We start from the raw sequence: 25,553 nt of genomic DNA, 5'->3' as shown, positions 1-25,553 counted from the left end.
GAACTCCCACAACATGGTGTATGTATACAATGGAATACCCTTTAGTGGCCAGAAATAATTTACTGTATTTTTATGTAGCAAAACAAATCAATCTCAGATTTGCTTAAAAAAAATACTGAGAAATACAACAAGCTTTAAAACCCCCATGAATAAAAATAAACATACATTCTGGGAAAATACTACATACTTGTCATGACTGTATGCCCACATGTGGAAACACATTTATGGAAGGTGATAGAGAAGGATGTGGGGACAGGTGTCTGTGGAGGGTGGTGGGTTGGGCTGAGGATGAAGGAGAAAAGGTAAGTAATAAACAGGGAGGACCTATTAGCTGGTGACTGTGACTTATAAAATTCACCGTGCATGCTGAGGCTTCATGGCAAGGCTTTGTTCATTTTTGTGACTGCTCTATGTGCACTTAGAAGAGTGGAACTGTATAGTTGGTGGCACAACACTTGCCATGAATCCTATTGGGTCAGTTTGTTAACTTAGGGGCTCAGATCCCCTACATCTGCCCCATGTTTCATTTCATTTCTTTTCTTTTTTCTTTTCATTTCTTTTCAGCGTAACAGTATTCATTGTTTTTGCCCCACACCCAGTGCTCCATGCAATCCGTGCCCTCTCCAATACCCACCACCTGGTGCCCCCAACCTCCCACCCCCCGCCCCTTCAAAACCCTCAGATTGTTTTTCAGAGTCCATAGTCTCTCATGGTTCACCTCCCCTTCCAATTTCCCTCAACTCCCTTCTCCTCTCCATCTCCCCTTGTCCTCCATGCTATTTGTTATGCTCCACAAATAAGTGAAACCATATGATAATTGACTCTCTCTGCTTGACCTATTTCACTCAGCATAATCTCTTCCAGTCCCGTCCATGTTGCTACAAAAGTTGGGGATTCATCCTTTCTGATGGAGGCATCATACTCCATAGTGTATATGGATCACATCTTCCTTATCCATTTGTCCATTGAAGGGCATCTTGGTTCTTTCCACAGGTTGGCGACCGTGGCCATTGCTGCTATGAACATTGGGGTACAGATGGCCCTTCTTTTCACTCCATCTGTATCTTTCGGGTAAATACCCAGTAGTGCAATTGCAGGGTCACAGGGAAGCTCTATTTTTTAATTTCTTGATTGCCCCATGTTTCTTGCCGCTTGTGTATAAAATACAGAGAAGGAACCTCAGAGTCTTCCACTCTGATTATGGTTTGGTCCACTTCATTCCATAGTTTGTCCCATTCTGCTTTGCTTCCTTTTTTAAGGCTGTTTCATTCTGTACACACGAATTTTAAGTGGTGAGAACTCTTAGTTTATGGAAGTGATACTCGTTTTCTCCAGTAACTTGTTGGGGCTTTTTTTCTGTTTGGCCTGCTATTGACAGAGCTTTGTTTGCATGCATATCTTTCCCCATTTTTAAATTTTTAACCTTTCTCTATACTTTGGTTAAATGTGGCTTTTGAATTGGTATGAAATTAGATTAAAAGCAAATCTAGTCCAGCAATCTTTGTATTTAAGGTAGCATATTTTTGCCCATTTCTACTTAGTGTAATTTCTGACACATTTGGTTTTAAACCTACCTCTTATTTTATATTTAATATAGATTCAGCCTGTCAGTCTTTCTCTCCTCTCCTTCCTCACGCCTTTTCAGGTTGATTTCATCGTGTGACTGTCCCACACAGCTTCCTTTCTCCCCAAAGACCACGCTTAACACTTGGGATCTTCTTTGCCTGTGTTCAATATTCATCACTTTCTCTTGAATCCTTTTTATCTCATTCATTTTGCCCTTAAAATATGTTTTTCTCGTTTGCTGTGTTTCCTTCATTTTAGTCTTGATTTCTGGAGTGATTTTCCTTCTATCTCTCATTTTCCCATGAGGGGTTTCCCCTCATCCAAGCTTTGTGTTCTGTCTTATGTTGTTCCTTTGTCTTGTTTATGTTCCTCTGGTTGTTTATTAGCTTGTTTTGAAATGGCAGGCTACTTGTTGGTCTGTTGGGTAGTGTTTCTTTCTGTTGCCCATCTCTTGCCCTAAGGACTCACCAAAGGCCCCTAAAGCCACTCCCCTCCACAGTGGGGAAAGCCCTCCAGGTTCAGATGCTAAATTCAAGGCATACACCATGCTTTCTGACATATACCTGTGGTTCTTCTGAGGCTGTCCTGCCTTCAGCTCTGTCACATGTCTCTTTGCTTCCTTTTTCCTTCTCCTGCAGAGATGCTGATACCACAGAGAACTTGTGGCTCTTGAGAATTTGTACCTTGGAGTTCACCTGATCTTGTTATACATTTCAGCCACAGAGTTTGGTTTTCCTGTCTAGCTGCCTGGTATGTTTTTATGTGGGGATGTAGGAATATACAGATGAGCCCCCAGGGCGTCCACCTTTCTAAAATTCCCCTACTGAGATTTTGACCCAAATTTCTTAAGCCGTATTTTCTTTTGACATCACAAAACAAACAACAACCCCGTTCCCTGGTGAGATGAGATGTCTGGCACAGCTTTCTGCCCTCTCCTTGCCTCCCACATATGCTTGGAAAAAGTCTGATACTTTACTTCTGGATTAATTTGTCTTTTTCTCTTACATCTTATCTCTTTTATCTCAAGGATCCTTTCTTCAGGGGCGTGCTGGATTTCTTCACCCCATCACCCGCAGCCACTTAGGTTTTCCTGTGCATTGTACTGGGATTCGCTGCGCACAGTCTCTGTGTTTTCATGCAGTGTTTATTTGGCTGAGGAACATCTTCGTGTAACTTTTGTCCCCTCCTCCCTAGAAATGGCACAGCTTCTAAAACAGTGCCTGTGCTCCCTGTTCTGAGGATAGTCTCAACACGCATGTCAGTGTGAAACAACCTTGTGTTCCCCCAAATGTGCCAAGCTGATCTTGCCTTTCCTGAGGGAGACTGTTGTCTCACGGTGCTGTGAGCAGGGCCGTAGCTTTCTGGTAACTCCAGTTTGAAGTCTAGAATCCCAATTTTGTATTTGAATCAAAGGTGGACTGTAGCTCACATGGAAGGTGCATCCTGATGCTTATGTTTCCTCTCCCTGAACTTGGCCTGTTCTGGGGTCTTCCCAAGGACCAGCATTCTCTATAGGACCTGGGTGGTGAGGGGAGAGGGAAGGTCATCCTCTCCTACTCACATGGATGCACACGCCTAGTCCCTGCTCAGATGGTTGTCAGCACCCGGCACCTGCTGCCCATCTCTACCTCCCATGGTCGGCTCCCTTGCCCACTTTGCTGGGGCTGAGCCCTCTTACCCTGGGAGCGGAGAGCGTGAAGATGTTTGGTGTCCATCGGGAACATAGGAGTCAATGGACAATTCTTTGTGAATGTGGCAACAAGGTTGGTGGATCCAAAAGCCCTTTTACGAGGATGTTGCTAATTTGTCACCATATAGGAAAAAGGTTGAAAAGAAAAAAATCGCACCAAGTATACAGTTGGCTTACAGAGACAAGATAAATTTTATTAAAGGGAAATACAATTGTTATCGTTTTAAACAGGTGGAGTTAGAGGCAACAGGAAGGAAAGAAATTCTTGTAGGGAGAGGAGAGTTACGGGTGAGCAGAAAGTGGCCCAGTAGGATCCAGCATCCTTACGGCTAAAAAGCCAGATTAAAGCAGTCTCAATTTTCACTCAGAAACCTGGACCTGACTTTGCATCTCAGCCAGCTCCCACCCAAGTCGGAAGGGCTGATTGTAGCATCAGCTGGCACCTGCTTCTAAGCAGAGGCATCTACAGAAAATATTTCTGAGTGATGAGGTTAAAGACAGATCTCAGAGGTAGAGATGAGCCAAGGAAGGAGGTATGTGTATGAATGAAAAGTAGGAGGAGGTTGTGGATACATCAGGAGAGGACACGTGAAAGGAGCTGATTTAGGGAAACCACAAGAATATAGGTTTCACCAAATATTGAGAAAGAAACCCAAGGTTTGGGTTCAGAGCTTTAGATCTTGCACTGACAGCAGATGGGAACACAGCAGCTAGATTGGGAGCAGCAAGGTTTGCAGCAGCTGGACTGGGAGCAGCAAACGGGGACACAGCAGCAGGACTGGCAGCAGGATGACCCACAGCCTGAAGAGCAGCAGCAAGGTTTGCAGCAGCTGGACTGGGAGCAGCAGGGTTTGCAACAGCTGGACTGGGAGCAGCAGGGGACACAGCAGCTGGACTGGGAGCAGCAGGGTTTGCAACAGCTGGACTGGGAGCAGCCACAGGAGCCACAGCCCCCCTTGGAGCCCCCACAAGAGCCACAACCCCCCTTGCAACCCCCACAAGAGCCACAGCCCCCCTTGGAGCCCCCACAGGAGCCACAGCCCCCCTTGGAGCCCCCACATGAGCCACAGCCCCCCTTGGAGCCCCCACAGGAGCCACAGCCTCCCTTGGAGCCCCCACAGGAGCCACAGCCCCCCTTGGAGCCCCCACAGGAGCCACAGCCCCCCTTGGAACCCCCACAGGAGCCACAGCCCCCCTTGGAGCCCCCACAGGAGCCACAGCTGGAGCAGGAACAGGCTGGCACACAGCAGCACACGGGCTTGCAGCAGCAGACAGGGACACAGCAGCCGGAGCCACAGCCCCCACAGCCGGAGCCACAGCCCCCACAGCCGGAGCCACAGCCCCCACAGCCGGAGCCACAGCCCCCACAGCCGGAGCCGCAGCCCCCGGAACAGCCACAGCAGCTCATGGTTCTGATGGGTTGAGGGTGGAGCAGGTCAGAGGAGCAGGTGCAGAGGACAGGTGCTCAGGTGTGGAGACTTCTGGGCTGGGGCCCTTTATATACCTGTCTAGTGGCTTCACAGGCCACAAGGTCACTTCCCTGTGACTGTTTATACTGTTTTCAAGCCCTATTTTCCCTCTTTGCCTTCCTACTGGCTCAGGTGAGCATCCACTTTCTGTTTCCTAAATTTGTCTTCTTCCACTTTTGTTTTGAGCCCCATAATTAGAACCTCAGCTCCAGGATGTCTTTGCTTCCCCAGGGGCCCAGGCACTGGTCACCTGCCCTCTCTGTTGGCCTCAAGTGACCTATGGCTCCTCCTGCCCAGGTGCCATTACCTGTGCTCTCCTGACCTCTTCCAATAGTCCTCTTATATGTTAAGATTGTAAAAATCATCCATGGTCTTTACTGGAAACAATAAAAATCTAAGGAAGAAAATAATTCCCATAATCCTGCCATCTAGAGATGACATTTTGGTTGGTTTCTGTAAGTATGAATAAGTGTGTATGTGTTTACATTCCATCATTTTATTCATGCCTTGTCCCTTCTGGAAACGCCCATTCCTTAATTACCAGAATAAGAATAATCTAGCCCCCATCCTGGTATTTGGAAAGGAATCCTTCTTCTACTTGATTATTTCTGAAAACCATAGAAATATCTCTGGTTGCTGTTTGTCCTGTTTCCATTCAGACCGTCCATTCATCTTGAGCTACTTTGTCCAGCTTCTGAGTCTGCTGCCCTTCTCAGAGTTGTCCCAAAGGAGAAGGGGTGATTTCTTTCTAAACAGCAAGCCATTGCCAGTGCAAGGTTTCTTGGTTGAAGAGATGATTATAAAGCTTGAGGTGAGCATAAGAGGATTACTCTACTGAGAAGGAAAACTTCAGTCTGCATACCAGATGTCCCTGCTCCTAATTTCTCTTGGCCATGCCTTTGGACATCAGCCTCCTGCTGACTGCCCTCTTCCTCTGGCCTCCAACCATCCATCCATGGCTGGACGCTCCCCTTAGTATAAAAATTTCCCACTCTTTCTTTCACTTTTCTTTATAGTCTTTACCTCTGATTCTGATACTAACAAGGGATCCTCCAAATCAGCAAGTTATGTGATAATTTCTGAAGTGATGCACCTTATTCCTCATGAAGTTAGCCTTTTACTTGATTGAATAGTGAATTTAATAAATCAGTGTGCAGTATCTGTGCCTGGCTTGTGCTCTCATCTCAGGTCTTCCTAGTCAATGGGAAGGTGGCTCTTTGTCTATCTGCTTCTTTGACTGGAGTTCCCGGTATTGAACTATCCTTGTATGCTTGGGGATGCAACCCAGCTTGGTCATAGTGTATTTTTATTTTGATACATTGTTGTATTCTGTTGATAACATTTGCATCTACATCCAGAAGTAAAATTTAGAGGACATTCTTGGTGATGGCAGCTTGACTATGTAGCATCTTTTCCCTGTTGCCAACCTTGATTCTCAGCCATGTGTCTTTCAAGTACAGCAGACAGGGAGGTCATAGGTGAGGTGTAGAGGAGGCTCAGCTTTCCTTGAACCTCTGAGCTTGATGAGAAGTTGGGAACAGTCAGAGACCCTGGCCTAGGCAAGGACTGACCATATTAAGCCATGGAGCACAGTGCCAGTTAGTGTCTGTCCACCTCCTGAGGGTTCTCTGCCTCTGTTCCTGCACAGTTAAGAAAAAGACGAAATGAGTCTTCTACTTCTGGAAGGACATAGGAGCACTGGGGAACAGAGTGGATCCCACCTGTTGCCTCACTGGGGGTCTGACCTTCCACATCTTGTGGGAATGCAGCCATTACAGATGCTCTAGCAGGTGAAGTGGGCCCCACAGGGCAGCAGGACACATGCATCACACAAGGGGGTGAGCAAGTTGGAGGGACAAGGAGCCTGGGCACCAGATCTCAATAAAGTGGAGTTTCTGGTGGAATGAATGTCAGGTGAACAAGAGAGAAAGACTAGTTCAGACAAGTCAAGTGTATGCACATGAAGATTTAAAAAAATAGACAATTTAGTTTTAGCAGTTTCAGGTTTACAGGAAAAAATGAGTGAAAAGTACAGAGGATTCCCATATACCTCTTTACCCACCACCCCCTGAATTTTCCATATTTCTTACATCTCATGTGGTACATTTGTTGCAACTGATGAACCAATATGGATACACTAGTGTTAATTGAAATCCATAGTTTAGGGTCACTCTTGTTGCATATTCCATGGATTTGAAAAATCATAATGACATGTATTCATCGTGATGGTACCATACAGAGTAATAGTTTCACTGTCCTTAAAACCCTCTGTGCTCTGCCTGTTCATCTCTCCCCTCCCTCCACCAACCCTCGACAACCACTGATCTTGTTATCAGTTCCTTTGTTTTGCCTTTTCCAGAACATCATAGCATTTGGATCAGGTAGTATGTGGCCATTTCAAATTTTTTTCCCCACTTAGTAAGATGCATTTAAAGTGCCTCCATGACTTTTCATGGCTTGATAGCTCATTTCTTTTTACTACTGAATAATATTTCGTTTTCTGGACTTTCCACAGTTTATTTATCCATTCACCTACTGAAGGCCATCTTGGCTGTTTCCAAGTTTTGACAATTATAAATAAAGCTGCTAGAAATATCCACATGGAGGTTTTTGTATGGATGTAAATTCTCACCTCCAAGGAATTCACCAAGGAATGTGAATGCTGAATCATAAGGTAAGAGTATATTTAGTTTTGTAAGAAATTGCCCAAAGTGGGTGCACCATTATTGTATTCCCACCAGGGGTGTGTGATGATATCTCAATGTTGTTTTAATTTGCATTTCCTGAATGACCTAGAACATAGAGCATCTTTTCATAGGACTATGTGCCGTCTCTGTGTCTTCTTTGGTGAGGTGTATGTTCAGCTCCTTTGCCCATTTTTAAGTTGAGTTGTTTGTTTTCTTATTGTTGAGTTTCAAAATTTCTTTGTATATTTTGGATGCAAGTCCTGTACCTGACATGTGTTTTGTGTTCCCCCCTGCCAGGCTGTGTCTTGTGTTTTCATTTTCTCAGTGTCTTTCATAGAGCAGATGTCTTTAATGTTCGTGAATTTCAACTTAACAAATTTTTTTGTTAATTTTTTTTTGAAGGATGTCCTTTTGGTGTTGTGTCTAAGTTGTCACCAAACCCAAGATCACCTAGATTTTCTTTTCTGTTATCTTCTAAGACTTTAATAGTTTTGTGTCTTATGCTGAGGTCTGTGGTCCATTTTGAGTTTATTTTTGTGAAGGGTGTAAGGTCTGGATATAGATTCTTTTTTTTCTTTTCTTTTTTTTTTTAAAAAAAGATTTTATTTATTTACTTGAGAGACAGTACAAGCAGGGGGAGGGGTACAGGGAGAAGGAGGTCCCCCACTGAGCTGGGAGCCGATCCTGGGATGTGATCCCAGGACTCCGGGATCATGACCTGAGTCAAAGGTCGATGCTTAGCCAACTGAGCCACCCAGGAGCCCCCCTTTTTTCTTTTCTTGCATGTAGATGTCCAAGAGGTCCAGCACCATTTTCTGGAAAGACTGTCCTTTCTCCCCTGAATTTCCTTTGCTCCCTTGTCACATCAACTGACTACCTCTGTGTGCGTCTGTTTCTGGGTTCTCTGTTCATGGCTCCGTGTATCTGTCTGTTTTGTCAACAATGCCACGTCATCCTGATTACTGTGGCCTGTGGTGGGTCTCGAGTTGAGGAGTGTTAGTCTTCGGGCTCTGTTTTCCTCTATTAGTGTTGGCTGTTCTGGGTCTTTTGTTTTTTGCTGGAGTCTCCAGCACCAGTTTGTCGACAACAGGCTGGGATCTTTATTGGGATCACACTGAATCTGCACATCAAGTTGGGATGATCTCTTTCATTAAAGTTTTTTAGATTCCTTGGATATATCTTATATATGTTATCAGGTTTTTACCTAAATAATTCATTTTTTGGTGCTAATGTAAATGATATTGAGTTTTTAATGTCAAATTCTATTTGCTCCTTGCTGGGATATGAAAAAGCAATTGATGTTTTATATTAACCTTGTATCCTGCAACTTTACTACCATCACTTAGTAGTTCTATATTTTTTGTTGATTATGTGAGATTTTCTACATAAGCAATCATGTCATGTCACTAAACTAAAAAAATCATGATTTTAAAAAACTAAACAAGCAACACCAAGTGTTGGCAAGGACAAGGAGCAGCAAGAGCGCTCTCTAACCACTGTGGGCATTCAGAATGGTGCAGCCCCTCTGGAAGACAGTTTGGTGGTTTCTTGCAAAACTAAACACTTCCCATACGATCTAGCAATTGTGCTCCTTAACATTAACTCAAAGGAGCTAAAAGTTCATGTGCACTCAAAACCCTGCATGTAGATGTTTATAGAAGCTTTACTTATAATTGGCAAAACTTGGAAGCAACCAAGATGCCCTTCGGCAGGTGATGGATAAATAAACTGTGGTCCATCCAGACACTAGAATATTTTTTAAAATTAAGGAGTGTGCTCAAAATGCTAAAAATGCTTAAAAATGCTAAAAAATGAGCTATCAAGCCATGAAAAGTCACGGAGGCACCTTAAATCCCTCTTACTAAGTGAAAGGAGACAACCACAGACTGTGTGATCCCAGCTCTATGACATTCTGGAAAAGGCAGAACTAGGGAGATGGTACAGGGATCGGTGGTTGTATGGTTTGGAGTGGGGGGAAGGATGAACAGGTGGGATGGGGAGGGCTTTATGGCAGGGACCCCCCCCTTGGTGTGACACTGTGGTGGTGGATACATGCCATTATATGTGTGTTAAGACCCATAGAACATATGACATCATGAGTGAACTGTAGATGAAGGACTCACTCATCATGAGTGAGGGTGTAGACGAAGGACTTTGCACCCAATGATGTCAGTGCGGATTCATCAGCTTCCACAAAGCTGTGTCTGGTGGAGACGTTGATGGTGGCTGAGGCTGTGCATGCGGGGAGGCAAGGGGTCTGTGGGAGACCTCTGCATCTTATTCTAAGTTTTGTTGTGAACTTAAAACTGCCTAAAAGAAGTACAATTTAGCAAAAAAACTGCTGTAGATGACTTGAAGGACAGACATGGGCTGAGATTATTGCTCTGGAAGACTAAGTGAAAGAAAATCTCACATCACAGAACAGGAGCACAAAGCAAAGTGACAAGAGGAAGGGGTGAGAACCCACCCAGGACATGGCATACAAGAACAGTAGGAATGTCGTCAGGGGCAGGCAGACGGCCAGGGCAGAGGCAGGAATGAGGTGTCCAATAAAAGACAATCCCAGAGCTAGTTAGCAGCTGAGTCAGCAACTGAAAAGACTCATCGAGTCTCAGGGAGGATTGCTGGGAGAAACGAACCTGAGGAATATTGTGGAAAACTCCCACACAGAAGGAATGAGGATACAGCAGTTCTATCACCAAGGAACCCATCCATCTGCGGAAATCCTTGAGGGATGCTCTGTCCAGACACCGAGTAACAGGACAGCCTCCTCAGGGGGGGGCTGCCTTCTTCTGATGAAGACAGGGACTTGTGGAAAAAGTCAAAACTCGGTGACATGAAGTTTCCAAGAAACATGTAACAGAGTGATGGAGAATCGCTGAAAATCAGGTGAGTGATACAGAGGAGAAGAATGGACAAGCCCGTGGCAGCAAGTGTACAAGGTGACATTGAAGGTTAAAAGCACTGAACAGGGTAAGGATGCTAGAAGGTGAGCTCTATGGAACAGCTGAGACAGCCGTGGACCCGTGTGTCCCAAACAGCAGAGCTGCTACATTGTTAAACAAAAATGATTACAAGTGTCTGGGGGAGACAAATAAAAATGGAATTATGGAAGGAGATTTTGATATCTCACTTTTGGAATTGAACTTATCTTTGGACAAAAAGTGTAAAAGGTTATAGAGGAACCGAATATTGCAAATGACAATCCCCAGTGCCAACTTTGGGAACTGGCTCTGGACCTAGGGTGCTGCTCATGCCCCCAGAACCCTGCAGCTTTGCCATGGTTGGTTGGTCATGCTAATAGGATGCCAGGACCCCACTGCTCAGTGAGTCTGGCTACTGGCTCAAGGCCATGCTCTCCAATAGTTTCTGGGTCTTCTCAGTTTCTTGACCTCCTCTCCCCTCGGTGGGTGGTCTCCTTGACTTTGCTCTTAATGAGCCCAACCCCATATTGTGCTCAGCTAGTGCACCCCTCCCCCAACTACTCTACCCCCTTTCTAGCTTACACTCTTCTGTGCCCTGACCTCACCAGGACCCTCCATCCAGGGGCACTGGACCCTCTCCTCTGACCTTCAACCTCTCCAATGACTTCTTTTGTAATGGCTGGTTGGGATAAAACTGACATAGCATAGCACTGACCCACTGAAGGTGCACAACTGGGTGGTGGTCAGTGTTTTCACAACTACACCCACCATGAAGCATACAGAATGTTCATGACCTCATGAGAAACCCCCCCATATCATCCTCCCTGGCCCCAGCTTTACACAACTACTCATTTGCCTTCTGTCTCTATGTATTTGCCTATTTTGGAAATTACATAAAAATAAAATGCTATAATAGGCAGTCTTCTGAGACTGGCTTCTTCCACTTAGCATAATGTGTGGAATTTTATCCTTGCTGTAGCCTATGCCATACTTCATTCCTTTTTATCAGATACTATTTGTTGTTAATATTCCATTTTATGGGTCAGCTACATCTTTTATCCATCCATCACCTGATGGACATTTGGCTGTTGTGAAGATGCTGCCATGAGCTTTTGAGTGCAGGCTTCCCATGACATATGTTTTCATTTCTCTTGGGTGGACTTCTGGGTCATACGGTGTGATTCTACGTTTAACTTGGAGGAGCTGTCGGGCTGCTTTCCACAGTGGTTGAGCAACTCATGCTCCCAGCAGCAGTTACGAGGGTTCCATGTTTCCCGCATCCTCTCCAACGCCTGCTAGTGTCTCACATTTTCTATTGAGCCATCCTGGTGGGCATGAAGTGGTACTCTCTCTCGTGTGGATTTGTACTTGCCTGATGCTAATGATGTTGAGAATATTTTCATGTGCTTGTTGGCCATCTGTGTGTCTTCTTCAGGGAAATATCTGTTAAGATCCTTCACCCACTTTTTAATTGTGTTGCTTTGTTTTGTTTTTAAGGTTTTATTCAACTATTTGACAGACAGAGATCACAAGTAGGCAGAGAGGCAGGCAAAGAGAGAGAGGGGGAAGCAGGCTCCCTGCCGAGCAGAGAGCCCAATGTGGGTCTCGACCCCAGGACCCTGGGATCATGACCTGAGCTGAAGGCAGAGGCTTTAACCCACTGAGCCACCCAGCCACCCCTATCTTTGTATTTTTGAATTGCAAGTGTTCTTTATATATTTTGGACACTAGCGCCTTATCAGTCCTGGGATCTGTAGATATTTTCTCCCACCTTAGGCTCCATCTTCACTGTCTTGACCATGTCCTTTGAGGCATAAACTCTTAAAATTTTGATGATGTCCAATTTATCTGTTCTTTCTTTTGTTCCTGCCTTGTGACATCAAACCTAAGATACCACTGCCAGACCCAAGTTCATGAAGATTCAACCCAGGTCCCCTTCCAAGAGTGTTACAGTTTGACTCTTAAATTTGGGCTTGTTGATCCATTTTGAATTAGCTTCTGTGTATGGTGTCATGTACAGCTATGACTCGTCCCCTCATATGTGGCTGTGCAGTCAGCCCAGCACCATTCGCTGAAGAGACGTTTCTTTACCCAGGGATCTTGACTCCCTCGTTAAGACCTGGCCATGTGCGTGAGGCTCTCTATTTTATTCCATTGGTCTGTGTCTGTGCCCTTAAGCCAGTGCCACACTGTCTTCACCACCATGGCTTTCTGGCAGGTTTTGAAATCAGGAAATGTGAACCCCCAACTTTGTTCTCCTTTTTTTTTTCCATTTTATTTATATATTCTTATTTTTTAAGTTAACATATAATGTATTATTTGCTTCAAGGTACATGTCTGTGAATCATCAGTCTTACACATTTCACAGCACTCACCATTGCACATGCCCTCCCCAATGTTCATAATCCAGCCACCCCATCCCTCTCCTCCTTCCCAGCAACACCCAGTTTGTTTCCTGAGATTAAGAGTCTCTTATGGTTTGTCTCCCTCCTGATCCCATCTTGTTTCAATTTTTTCCCTCCCTACCCCCACAACGCCCCACCCTGCCTCTCAAATTCCTCATATCAGAGAGATCATATGATAATTGTCTTTCTCTGATTGACTTATTTTGCTCAGCATAAAACCCTCTAGGTCCATCCACATCATTGTAAATGGCAAAATTTCATTTTCTGATGGTTGCATAATATTCTATTATAAAATAAAATAAAATAATGGAATATATATATATACACCACATCTTTATCCATTCATCTGTTGATGGGCATCTAGGTTCTTTCCATAGTTTGGCTATTGTGGACATTGCTACTCTAAACTTTGGGTGCACGTGCCCCTTCAGATCACTACATTTGTATCTTTAGGGTAAATACCCAGTAGTGCAATTGCTGGGTTGCAAGTGGCTGCACCAACTTGCATTCCCACCAACAGTGTAGGAGGGTTCCCCTTTCTCTGCATCCTCGCCAGCATCTGTCATTTCCTGACTTGTTAATTTTAGCCATTCTGACTGGTGTGAGGTGGTATCTCACTGCAGTTTTGATTTGTATTTCCCTGATGACGAGTGATGTGGAGCACTTTTGCATGTGTCTGTTGGTCATCTGGATGTCTTCTTTGCAGAAATGTCTGTTCATGTCCTCTGCCCACTTCTTGATTGGATTATTTGTTCTTTGGGTGTTGAGTTTGCTAAGCTCTTTATGGATTTTGGATACTAGCCCTTTATCTGATACGTCGTTTGCAAATATCTTCTCCCATTCTGTCAGTTGTCTTTTGGTTTTGTTCACTGTTTCCTTTGCTGTGCAAAAGCTTTTGATCTTGATGAAATCCCAATAGCTCATTTTTGTCCTTGCTTCTGTTGCCTTTGGCGATGTTTCTAGGAAGAAGTTGCTGTGGCTGAGGTCAAAGAGGTTGCTGCCTGTGTTCTCCTCAAGGATTTTGATGGATTCCTTTCTCACATTGAGGTCCTTCATCCATTTTGAGTCTATTTTCATGTGTGGCGTAAGGAAATGGTCCAGTTTCATTTTTCTGCATGTGGCTGTCCAATTTTCCCAACACCATTTGTTGAAGAGGCTGTCTTTTTTCCACTGGACATTCTTTCTTGCTTTGTCGAAGATTAGTTGACCATAGAGTTGAGGGTCCATTCCTGGGCTCTCTATTCTGTTCCATTGATCTGTGTGTCTGTTTTTGTGACAGTACCATACTGTCTTGATGATGACAGCTTTGTAATAGAGCTTAAGTCTGGAATTGTGATGCTTCCAACTTTGGTTTTCTTTTTCAACATTCCTCTGGCTATTTGGGGTCTTTTCTGGTTCCACATAAATTTTAGGATTATTTGTTCCTTTTCTTTGAAAGAAATTGATGGTATTTTGATAGGGATTGCATTAGATGTGCAGATTGCTTTGGGTAGCATAGACATTTTCACAATACTTGTTCTTCTAATCCATGAAGGTTTTTCCATTTCTTTGGGTCTTCCTCAATTTCTTTCATGAGTACTTTATAGTTTTCTGAGTACAGATTCTTTACCTCTTTGGATAGGTTTATTCCTAGGTATCTTATGGTTTTGGGTGTAATTGTAAATGGAATTGACTTCTTAATTTCTCTTTCTTCTGTCTTGCTGTTGGTGTATAGAAATGCAACTGATTTTTGTGCATTGATTTTCTATCCTGACACTTTACTGAATTCTTGTATGAGTTCTAGCAGTTTTGGGGTGGAGTCTTTTGGGTTTTCCATATAAAGTGTCATACCATCTGCAAAGAGTGATAGTTTGACTTCTTCTTTGCTGATTTGGATGCCTTTAATTTCTTTTTGTTGTCTGATTGCTGAGGCTAGGACTTCTAGTACTATGTTGAATAGCAGTGTTGATAGTGGACAGTCCCACTGTGTTCCTGACCTTAGGGGAAAAGCTTTCAGTTTTTCCCCATTGAGAATGATATTCGCTGTGGGTTTTTCATAGATGGCTTTGATGATATTGAGGTATGTACCTTTTATCCCTACACTGTGAAGAGTTTTGATCAAGAAAGGATGTTATACTTTGTCAAATGCTTTTTCAGCATCTATTGAGAGTATCATATGGTTCTTGTCCTTTCTTTTATTAATGTGTTGTATCACATTGATTGATTTGTGGATGTTGAACCAACGTTGCAGCTCCGGAATAAATCCCACTTGGTCATGGTGAATGATCCTTTTAATGTACTGTTGGATCCTATTGGCTAGTATTTTGGTGAGAATTTTCGCATCTGTGTTCATCAAGGATATTGGTCTGTAATTCTCTTTTTTGATGGGATCCTTGTCTGGTTTTGGGATCAAGGTGATGCTGGCCTCATAAAATGAGTTTGGAAGTTTTCCCTTCATTTCTACATTTTGGAACAATTTCAGGAGAATAGGTATTAATTCTTCTTTAAATGTTTGCTAGAATTCCCCTCGGAAACTGTCTGGTCCTGGATTCTTGTTTGCTGGGAGATTTTTGATGACTGCTTCAATCTCCTTACTGGTTATGGGTCTGTTCAAGTTTTCTTTCTTCCTGGTTCGGTTGTGGTAGTTTATATGTTTCTAAGAATGCATCCATTTCTTCCAGATTGTCAAATTTGTTGGCGTAGAGTTGCTCATAGTATGTTCTTACAATTGTTTGTATTTCTTTGGTGTTGGTTGTGATCTCTCCTCTTTCATTCATGATTTTATTTATTTGGGTCCTTTCTCTCTTCTTTTTGGTAAGTCTGGCCAGGGGTTTATCAATCTTATTAATTCTTTCAAAGAACCAGCTCCTAGTTTTGTTGATTTGTTCTACTGTTCTTTGGTTTCTATTTCATTGATTTCTGCTCTGATCTTTATGATTTCTCTTCTCCTGCTGGGTTTAGGCTTTCTTTGTTGTTCTTTTTCCAGCTCCTTTAGGTGTAGGGTTAGGTTGTGTTTTGAGACCTTTCTTGTTTCTTGAGAAAGGCTTGTATTGCTATATACATTCCTTGCAAGACTGCTTCTGCTGTGTCCCAAAGATTTTGAACAGTTATGTTTTCATTTTCATTTGTTTCCATAAATTTTTAAAAATTCTTCTTTAATTTCCTGGTTGACCAATTCATTCTTTAGTAGGATGCTTTTTAGCCTCCATGTATTTGAGTTCTTTCCAGCTTTCCTCTTGTGGTTGAGTTCTATTTTCAAAGCAGTGTGGTCTGAAAATATGTGGGGAACGATCCCAATCTTTTGGTACCAGTTGAGACCTGATTTGTGACCCAGGATGTGATCTATTCTGGAGAATGTTCCATGTGCACTAGAGAAGAAAGTCTATCTGTTATTTTGAGATGGAATGTTCTCAATATATCTGTGATGTCCATCCGGTCCAGTGTGTCATTTGAAGTCTTTATTTCCTTCTTGATCTTTTGCTTAGATGATCTGTCCATTTCAGTGAGGGGGGCGGTGTTTAAGTCCCCTACTATTAAGGTATTATTGTTGATGTGTTTGTTATTAATTGGTTTATACAATTGGCCACTCCCATGTTAGGGGCATAGATATTTCTCTTTTTTTCTTTTTAATTTAATTTTATTTTTTCAGTGTTTCAAGATTCATTGTTTATGCACCAGACCCAGTGCTCCATGAAATATATGCCCTACTTCATACCCACCACCAGGCTCACCTAACTTCCCTCCCCCAAACCCTCAGTCTGTAAAATTGTTAGATCTTCTTGTTGGAGAGACCCTTTAAGTATGATATTATAGTCTTTGGCTTAAAAATCTAATTTTTCTGATATAAGGATTGCTACCCCAGCTTTCTTGTGATGTCCATTAGCATGGTAAATTGTTTTCCATCCCCTCATTTTAAATCTGGAGGTGTCTTTGGATCTAAAATGAGTTTCTTGCAGACAGTGTATCAATGGGTCTTGTTTTTTAAATCCATTCTGATGCCCTGTGTCTTTTTATTGGGGGCATTTAGCCCATTTACATTCAGGGTAACTATTGAGAGATATGAATTTAGTGCCATTGTATTTCCTGTAACGTGACTATTACTGTTTATTGTCTCTGTTCCTTTCTGGTCTATTACTTTTAGGCTCTCTCTTTGCTTAGAGGACCCCTTTCAATATTTCCTGTAGGGCTGGTTTGGTGTTTGCAAATTCTTTTAGTTTTTGTTTGTCCTGGAAGCTTTTTATCTCTCCTTCTGTTTTCAGTGACAGCCTAGCTGGATATAATATTCTTGGCTGCATGTTTTTTTCATTTAGTGCTCTGAATATATCATGCCAGCCCTTTCTGGCCTGCCAGGTTTCTGTGGATAGGTCTGCTGTCAGTCTAATATTTCTACCATTGTATGTTACAGACTTCTTGTCCTGAGCTGCTTTCAGGATTTTCTGTCACTGAAATTCATAAGTTTTACTATTAGATGCTGGGATATTGGCCTATTTCTTTTTTATTTTGAGGGGGGTTCTTTACGCCTTCTGGATTTTAAAAAAGATTTTATTTAAAAAGATTTTATTTATTTATTTGATGGATAGAGAGAGCACAAGTAGGCAGAGCAGCAGGCAGAGGGAGAGGAAGAAGCAGGCTCTCTGCCAAACAGGGAGCCTGATGTGGGGCTCAATCCCAGGATCCTGGGATCACGATCTGAGCCAAAGGCAGCTGCTTAACCGACTAAGCTACACAGGTGCTCCACCTCCTGGATTTTGATGCTTCTTCCTTTCACCAAATCAGGGAAATTCCCTGCTATAATTTGCTCTAATACATTTTTTTGCCCCCTCTGTCTTTCTTTTTCTTCTGGGATCCCAATTATTCTAATATTGTTTCATCTTATGGTATCACTTATCTCTCAAATTTTCCCCTTGTGGTCCAGTGGTTGTTTGTCTCTCTTTTTCTCAGCTTCTTTATTCTCTGTCAGTTGGTCTTCTATATCACTAATTCTTCTGCCTCATTTATTTTAGCAGTCAGAGCCTCCATTTTTGCACCTCATTAATAGCTTTTTTGATTTCAACTTGGTTAGATTTTAGTTCTTTTATTTTTCCAGAAAGGGATTTTATTTCTCCAGAAAGGGATTCTCTAGTATCTCCCATGCTTTTTTTTGAGGCCAGGTAGCACCTTGATAATCATCATTCTGAACTGTAGTTCTGGCATCTTAACGTCCATATTGATTAGGTCCCTAGCCTTCGGTACTGCCTCTTGTTCTTTTTTTTTTTTTTTTTTTTTTTGAGGTGAGTTTTTCCGCCTTGTCATTTTATCCAGATAAGAATAGATGAATGAGAGAACAAACTACGAAAAGGGTAGCAACGACCCCAGAAAAATATACACTAACCAAATCGGAAGAGACCTGTAACTGTGGGGGGGGGGGGGAGAAGAAAGAAAGAAAGAAAGAAAGAAAGAAAGAAAGAAAGAAAGAAAAAATATATATACTTTTCCTCCTTTTTTTCCTCCTTTTTTCTCCCCCCAGTTTTGGGTCTCTTCAGATTTGGTATATATATATAGATAGATATGTATGTATGTATGTATGTATCTATATATCTATCTGTATTTTTTTATTCTCGACTGGTGAATAGAACAGGACCACACACTTGATTTTGGGTGTGTTTTGGTCTGTTAGAAGAAACTGTCTCCCAAAATTTTAAAGAAATAAAAACATATATACAAAAATAAGGGTAAACATGATGAAGGGATAGAATATGACTGTAAAGATGAAACTTAAAAAAGATTCTAAAAAAGAAATTGATAAGATAAGAAGTTGGTTGAAAAAGAGGAAAGAATGTGACCAGGCTGGAGACTAGAACAATGGCACACACTGGATTTAGGGTGTGTTTTGGTCTGTTAGAAGAAACTGTATCCCAAAATTTTAAAGAAAGCAAAACGTATATGTATACAAAAAATAAGGTTAAATACAATGAAGGAATAGAATATGACTATAACAATTAAAATTAAAAAGGATTTTTAAAAAAAGGTATTGATAAGATAAAAGTTAAAAAACGTTAAAATAGGAAAGAGGAAAAATTTAAAAAGTAGAATAAGAAAAAAATTAAATAAAAAAAATTAACTTTGAAAGACTAAAGGATCATGGGGAAAAGCCATGAATTCAATGTGTTGCGCTCCCCTAGCTCTGGAGTTCTGCAGTTCTCCTTGATAGTGAAGTTGGCCTTGGCTGGATGTTCTCGCTGATCTTCTGGGGGAGGGGCCTCTTGCAGTGATTCTCAGATGTCTTTTCCTGCGGCGGAATTGCACTGCCCTTGCCGGGGCCGGGCTAAGTCATCTGCTTGGGTTTGCTCTCAGGAGCTTTTGTTCCCTGAATGCTTTCTGTAGAGCTCTGGAGGACAGGAATGAAGATGGCGGCCTCCCAATCCCCGGTCCGGAGGAGTCGAGAGCTCTAGGCCCCATACTCAGTGCACCCTTGGAGAAAAGCAGTCAGTCGCTCCCGTCTCCTTGGTCTCTGGCCGCGTTCACTTGTAGCTCACCCGGCCTGTGACCGAGCGTTTCTGTCTCTGATGCACGCCCCATTTGGAGTCTCCAAACCCAGCAGGTTCCTGTCACACTCTCCTGCGCTGCTCCTCTCAGAGGAGGAAGGAGGGGGTCTCCCCGGATCTGCCACTTCTGGGGTCCCTGCTCAAAGAGCAGTGACCTGACTGTGCCTTGGATCACGGTTTAGGGTACATCTGAGCTGAAAGCCCCCTCCTCGGCTCTGTCTCTGCAGCTGGCTTCCCTGCTCTGATTCCTGGGAGCTCTGCCACACTCAGACACCCGTGGTCTTTTTGTGACTCTATGGGTCCTGAGACCACACTGTCCCCGTGAGGGCTCCACCCCCGCTTAGCCTCTGGAGTGACGTCCCTCCGTGGAGCAGACTTCTAAAATCCCGATTTTGTGCTCTGCTACTCCACTGCTTGCCAGGAGCTGGCCCATCCCCCTGGGGTCTATCTTCCCGTCGCCTTGGATTCACTTCTCCATCCTACCTTCCAGAAAGTGGTCACTTCTCTGTTCCTAGAATTGCTGCTCTTCTCTCCCATCTCCTGTTGAGTTTGTGGATGTTCAGAATGGTTTGATAACTGTCTAGCTCAACTCCTGGGACCCGAGGATATGAAATCTCCTTCTGCTCTACCATCTTTCTCCTCCCCTCTGTTCACTTTTTTTTTTAAAGATTTTATTTATTTATTTGACAGACAGAGATCACAAGCAGGCAGAGAGGCAGGCAGAGAGAGAGAGAGAGAGGAGGAGGCAGGCTCCCCGTGGAGCAGAGAGCCCGATGCGGGGCTCGATCCCAGGACCCTGAGATCATGACCCGAGCGGAAGGCAGAGGCTTTACCCACCGAGCCACCCAGGTGCTCCATCCTTTTAAAAGATTGTTTTGGCTGCTCAAGGTCACTTGAATTTCCATGTGAGCTTTAGAGTCAGCTTGTCAGTTTCCACCAAGAAGACAGCTGGGATTCTGATGGGGAGCACGCTGAATCTGTGACTCAGTTTGGGAAGTATTGCTATCTTACCTTCATTAAGTCTCCAGGTCTGTGAGCTTTGTTTTAGTGAGCTCTGGCTGCCATAACAAAATGCCAGGCATGATGGCTTAAACAAAAGAAATTAACCTTCTCACAGTGCTGGAGGCCAGAGCCCCAAAGCCAGGTACCTACAGATTCAGTTTCTGGTGAAAACTCTTCCTTTGGGTTGCAGATGGCCGTGTTCTCACTGTGTGGACACACTGCCTTTCCCTAGCAGAAGAGGGAGAGAGAGAGGGGGAGAGAGATATGGAAAGGAGAGAGAGATGGAGGGGGAGAGAGATGGAGAGAGAGAGAGAGATGGAGAGAGAGCTCTGGGTGTCTCTTCCTACCAGGACACCAGTCCTCTGGGATCAGCCCATCCTTCTAACCTTATGTAACCACAATCACTTCCATTGAGTCTCCATGTCTACACCCAGTGCTCAGCGGGTCAGGGCTTCTGTGAGTGCGTTTGGTGGGGCACAAACATTCAGTCTCCCCATTTACTTACATCTCCTTTAATTTCTTTTAACAATGTTTTGTCACTTTTAGCATATTGGTTTTGTACCTCTCCTGTTAAATCCATTCCCAAGTATTTTATTCTTTCATTCTCTTTCTGTTGGGCATGAGGTTTTTTCTTAATTTTGTGTTCAGATCCTTCATGGGAAGCGAACAGACGTACCATCAGTTTTCATGTATTGATCTTGTGTCCTGAGACCTTGCTGGATTGTCCACTGGTTCTGGTCCTTACAGCTCGATGGCTCCTACATGTTGACAAATAGGTCAGATTCACTGGAAGTCAGATAAAAGCAAATTAAAAGTTAGATATTGATATCCACCAGTCTGGCAAAAGTTAACAAGAGTGATGACAGCCATTGCTCATGAAGTTGGGGAAAGCAGCTCTTCTGCATCGTTCTTGGGATGTAAGTTGGTGTAGTATTACTTGAAAGCATCATTTAATAAAATTAGGTGATATCAACACAATTGCCTTGAAATTACTACAAGTAAAAAGCAAGTAGAAACAGACTATATATATATATATATATGCATATATATATGTACACACACACACACACACACAGACATTGGCACCCCCCCCAACAAATTCGAAACCAATAATAATACCTATTAGAAACATTAGATTAGCCATACCAGTTGAATTGGAGAAATTTCCCCAAGGAATTTGTTGGTGAGAAAAGTGGATATAGAGAAACAAGCATAATAGGATCTCATTTTGGTAACAAAACAGTACAAAGTATTTCTTTTTATTTATTTCTTCCTGTTTGTTGAGGGATAGTTGACATACAGTGTAATGTTAGTTTCAGGTATATGATATCCCTTCTGTCCATTACCTGGTGCTCATCAAAACAGGACAACAGGGCACTCCTTCATCCCCAGCACCTGTTTCCCCTGTCCCCCACCCTCCCACCCACCTCTGGTCTCATCAGTGTGTTTTTTAGAGTTAAGACTCTACTTCCTGGTTTGTCTCTTTTGTTTCCCTGCTGCTCATTTTGTTTTGTTTTTTAAATTCCACATATGAGTGAAATCATATGGTATTTGCTTTTCTCTGACTAATTTCACTCAGCATAATACTCTCCAGCTCCATCCACATCATTGCAAATGGCAACATTTCATTCTTTTTGATGGCTCAGTAGTATTCTGTCCTCTATATTCACCAAATCATTGTCTCCCTCAGACCTAGGATTGAGGATCAGGTCAGGGCCAGAACAAGTGTTAGGGGTAGGGCCCGGGTGAGGAGATGTGTCTGTTAGTGGCTGTACAGAGACCTCTCTGGAGGGATAAATTGAGGGCAAGGGGTAGGGTGAGGGTCAGGCTCAGGGTTTGGATTCAGGGTCTGGATTGAGTGTGTGGGTTAGGGTTAGGTTTTCACTCAGTAGCACACCCTCTAGCTCCGCCCACGTCATTGCAAATGGCAAGATTTCATTCTGTTTTTATGGCCGAGTGATAGTCCACTGTACACACCCCACATCTTCTTTATCCATTCATCCACGGATGGACACTTGGGCTGCTTCCATACCTTGGCTGTGGTCAGTAATGCCTCCATGAATGTGAGGCTGCAGGTATCTGTTTGAATTTGTGTTTTTGTTTTCTTTGGATAAATGCCCAGGGCTGGAATGACTGGATCACACGGAAGTTCTATTTTTAATTTTTTGAGGAACCACCATGCTGTTTTCCTGAGAGCCTGGACCAATTGTTCCTCCTGCCACAGGGCAGGAGGGAGGGTTCCTGAAACAGTACAGAATATCCCTCACACATATTTTTGTGTGTGCATGAGGGAGGAGTAGAACAGTGGTTGGGGGCAGAGGAGGCCAGCTGTAGGAGGCCGGCAAAGAGGCAGTTGAGAATACAAAAATGAATCCAGTATGTTACATGATCCTACTTGTGTAAGAGTTATTTACATGCATGCCTGTGCATGGCAAAACCCAAACTTACACCTGTGTCTTCTTCCTAGGAGGGATATCCATGATATATGGTGATGGATTTCTTAGTGTGGAGCCCAGTGTGGGGCTTGAGCTCACAACCCTGAGATCAGGACCTGAGCTGAGATTAAGAGTTGATGCTCAAGGGAGCCTGGGTGGCTCAGTCGGTTAAGCTACTGCCTTCGGCTAAGGTCACGATCCCAGGGTCCTGGGATCGAGTCCTGCATCAGGCTCCTTGTCCAGCGGGGAGCCTGCTTCTCTCTCTGCCTCTGCCTGCCACTCTGCCTGCTTGTGTTCTCTCTCTCTGACAAATAAATAAATAAAATCTTAAAGAAAAAGAGTTGATGCTCAACCGACTGAGCCACCCAGGTGCCCCTCCAGGCTATATGTTTTATGAAAAAAGTCAAGTTGCTGACAAAGAAATGTGGGCAGCATCATTCTAATTGGTATACACATAGGACAGTTGCAGCCAGCCTTCTGATGAAGAGTTTGGGGACTGCCTTCTTTTCTGTGAATATCCACAGAGAGCTTTCCAGTGTCCAGGTGGACACACCAGGAAAGTCAGCAGACCACCACATTATCTGAGAGATTTTTGCTGTGGAGGAGAATGAATGTCTTACTAGGCCTAAGAATGGTTGTCAGATTCTGAATTTCCTAGATCTATAAAATTAAGAAGAAAAATGGGGCAAAGGACTTACTGCTGACAGCTCTTAATTTTGCCCAATGAGGAAGTAAACAGCATCTCTCATGAAATCAGTATCGGTTAAGGAGATGTTAGTGTCCAGAGTTAGCAAAGAGACACTCTCAGTGCAAGGTTAGCTCTTCACATGGAAAGGTTTTACCTTTAGGAGAAACATACCTCCCCCTTGCTTCATGGATGGGCCATAGCACAGCTGTGATCTAGACTGGGATGGAACAGGAGGGCTGTCTGCACCGGTCCCCCAGCTGCTTCGATGTCTTTCTGCGTGGCATCCAGCAGGACTGGCTCCTGTCACCACTAGCCTCCCTTCCTTTTCCTCAGCAGCTTTTCAGAACTTTGCACCCCTGGAAGGCTGCTCTGAGGTTCCTGCCTGCCTCTTTCCCCTGGAAGATCAGACCTCAAGGTTGCGTCTCACGCGCTGTTTGCTGCCATTTCCCCAGGGCCAGAGCAAGGCCAGCATCCAGCAGGTGCTCACTAAGGGCTCGCAGTACCGGTGAGGGGTTGCAGCCATTGCTGAGAGACCCAGTGTTTCTCCCTAAAGGGCTGGGAGTCCCGATTCCCACAATGTCTGTCTTTAAGAATTACTTAGAAGACTGTTAATTTAAAATTAAGTGGTCTGGATTATTTTGCATTTATGTTACTTTATTTTATTTTTTTTTAAGATGTGGTCCATATATACAATGGAATATTCCTCAGCCATCAGAAAGGATGCATACCCATCATTTGCATCGACATGGACGGGACTGGAGAGGATTACGCTGAGTGAAGTAAGTCAAGCAGAGAAAGTCAATTATCATATGGGTTCACTTACATGTGGAACATAAGGAATAGCATGGAGGACATTAGGAGAATGAAGGGAAAAATGAAGAGGGGGAAATCGGAGGGGAGGTGAATCATGAGAGACTATGGACTCTGGGAAATAAAAGAGGGTGTCAGAGGGGAGGGGGTAGGGGGATGGGTTGGCCCAGTGGTGGGTATTAAGGAGGGCACAGATTACATGGAACACTGGGTGTTATACGCAAACAATGAATCATGGAACACAACATCAAAAACTAATGATGTACTGTGTGGTGACTACATAACACAACAAAAAGAAAAAAGAAAAAAAAGGAAGATATATTCACTTACTTGAGAGAGAGAGCACGAGTCAGGGAAGGGCAGAGGCAGAAGGGGAGAGAGGATCCCAAGCCGACTCTGAGTGGAGCTGGAAGCCAATACAGGCCTTGATCTCACAACCCTGGGATCAGAACCCCAGCCAAAACCAAGAGTTGGTGCTTAACCAACTGAGCCCCCCAGTGCTCCTTATATGTTACCTTAAGCTACATTTAAAATCAGTATCGTAAACATTTCGTAAAAAGGCAAATAGTACTGGAAGATGTACAAAAAATCTCGTGTTCACCCTCCTTCTCTGCCACCTGGATCGCTCTCTACACGTGGACATTTTCTCTCATCTTTGTCCCCATACTTTAAAGCCGTATACTGTCCCTTCTTGGTTCATCAGTCCTGTGTGCATTATATGTCACCTTCTCACAGGGACTAAGCCTTCCTCTGTAATTCTAGACAAAACGTCTTGGCAAGCAAACAAGGGCACGTGCACTGAGCCCCAGGAGAGGGGCGCCTAGACTCCCGCAACAAGGTGCTCCCGAGGTGGGTGCACTAGCGCTGGACTGGCAGAGCAGTGGGCTGTGCTTACGTACGTGTCACTCAGGTCCAGGCTCTCAGAAGCCCGAGAGACTGAGCCCCGCATCATCCTTCCTGGTGACAAAATTACCTTCTCAGACTGTGAAGACTGCAGTCTGGGCCACTGCCTGGCATCCTCCTGCGGATGCAAAGCTTTCTTACGTCACCAAGTCACCTGCAGGACTGTTAGGAAGCTCTCGCATACTTCCTCTTATAAAGAATGTTCTCACAAATAGCCTCACCCATGGTTTTCTTGGGGATAGCCAGCATTTGTTCTGTAAGACATAGTCTTTATTTATTAATGTTTTAATTTATTTTTATTATGTTTGGTTAGCCAACATATAGTATATCATTAGTTTTCAGTGTAGTGTTCAGCGATTCATTAGTTGCATGTAACACCCAGGCTCATCCCAACACGTGCCCTCCTTAGTACCCGTTACCCGGTTACCCCATCCCCCCCTCTCTGTAACCCTCAGTTTGGTTCCTGGAGTC

The 25,553-nt window shown here is 43.7% G+C and overlaps 1 pseudogene; it reads left to right on the top strand.

Moving 5' to 3' along the window:
* Window positions 1-288: 288 nt before the first annotated feature.
* Window positions 289-23,878, top strand: LOC125079912 (thyroid hormone receptor-associated protein 3-like; annotated as a pseudogene).
* The last annotated feature ends 1,675 nt before the right edge of the window (window positions 23,879-25,553 follow it).

The sequence above is a fragment of the Lutra lutra genome, chromosome 10, assembly GCF_902655055.1.
Source record: "Lutra lutra chromosome 10, mLutLut1.2, whole genome shotgun sequence".
NCBI lineage: Eukaryota > Metazoa > Chordata > Mammalia > Carnivora > Mustelidae > Lutra > Lutra lutra.
Note: the sequence above shows the minus strand (reverse complement) of the source record. Positions and strands in the feature narration are given on the sequence as shown.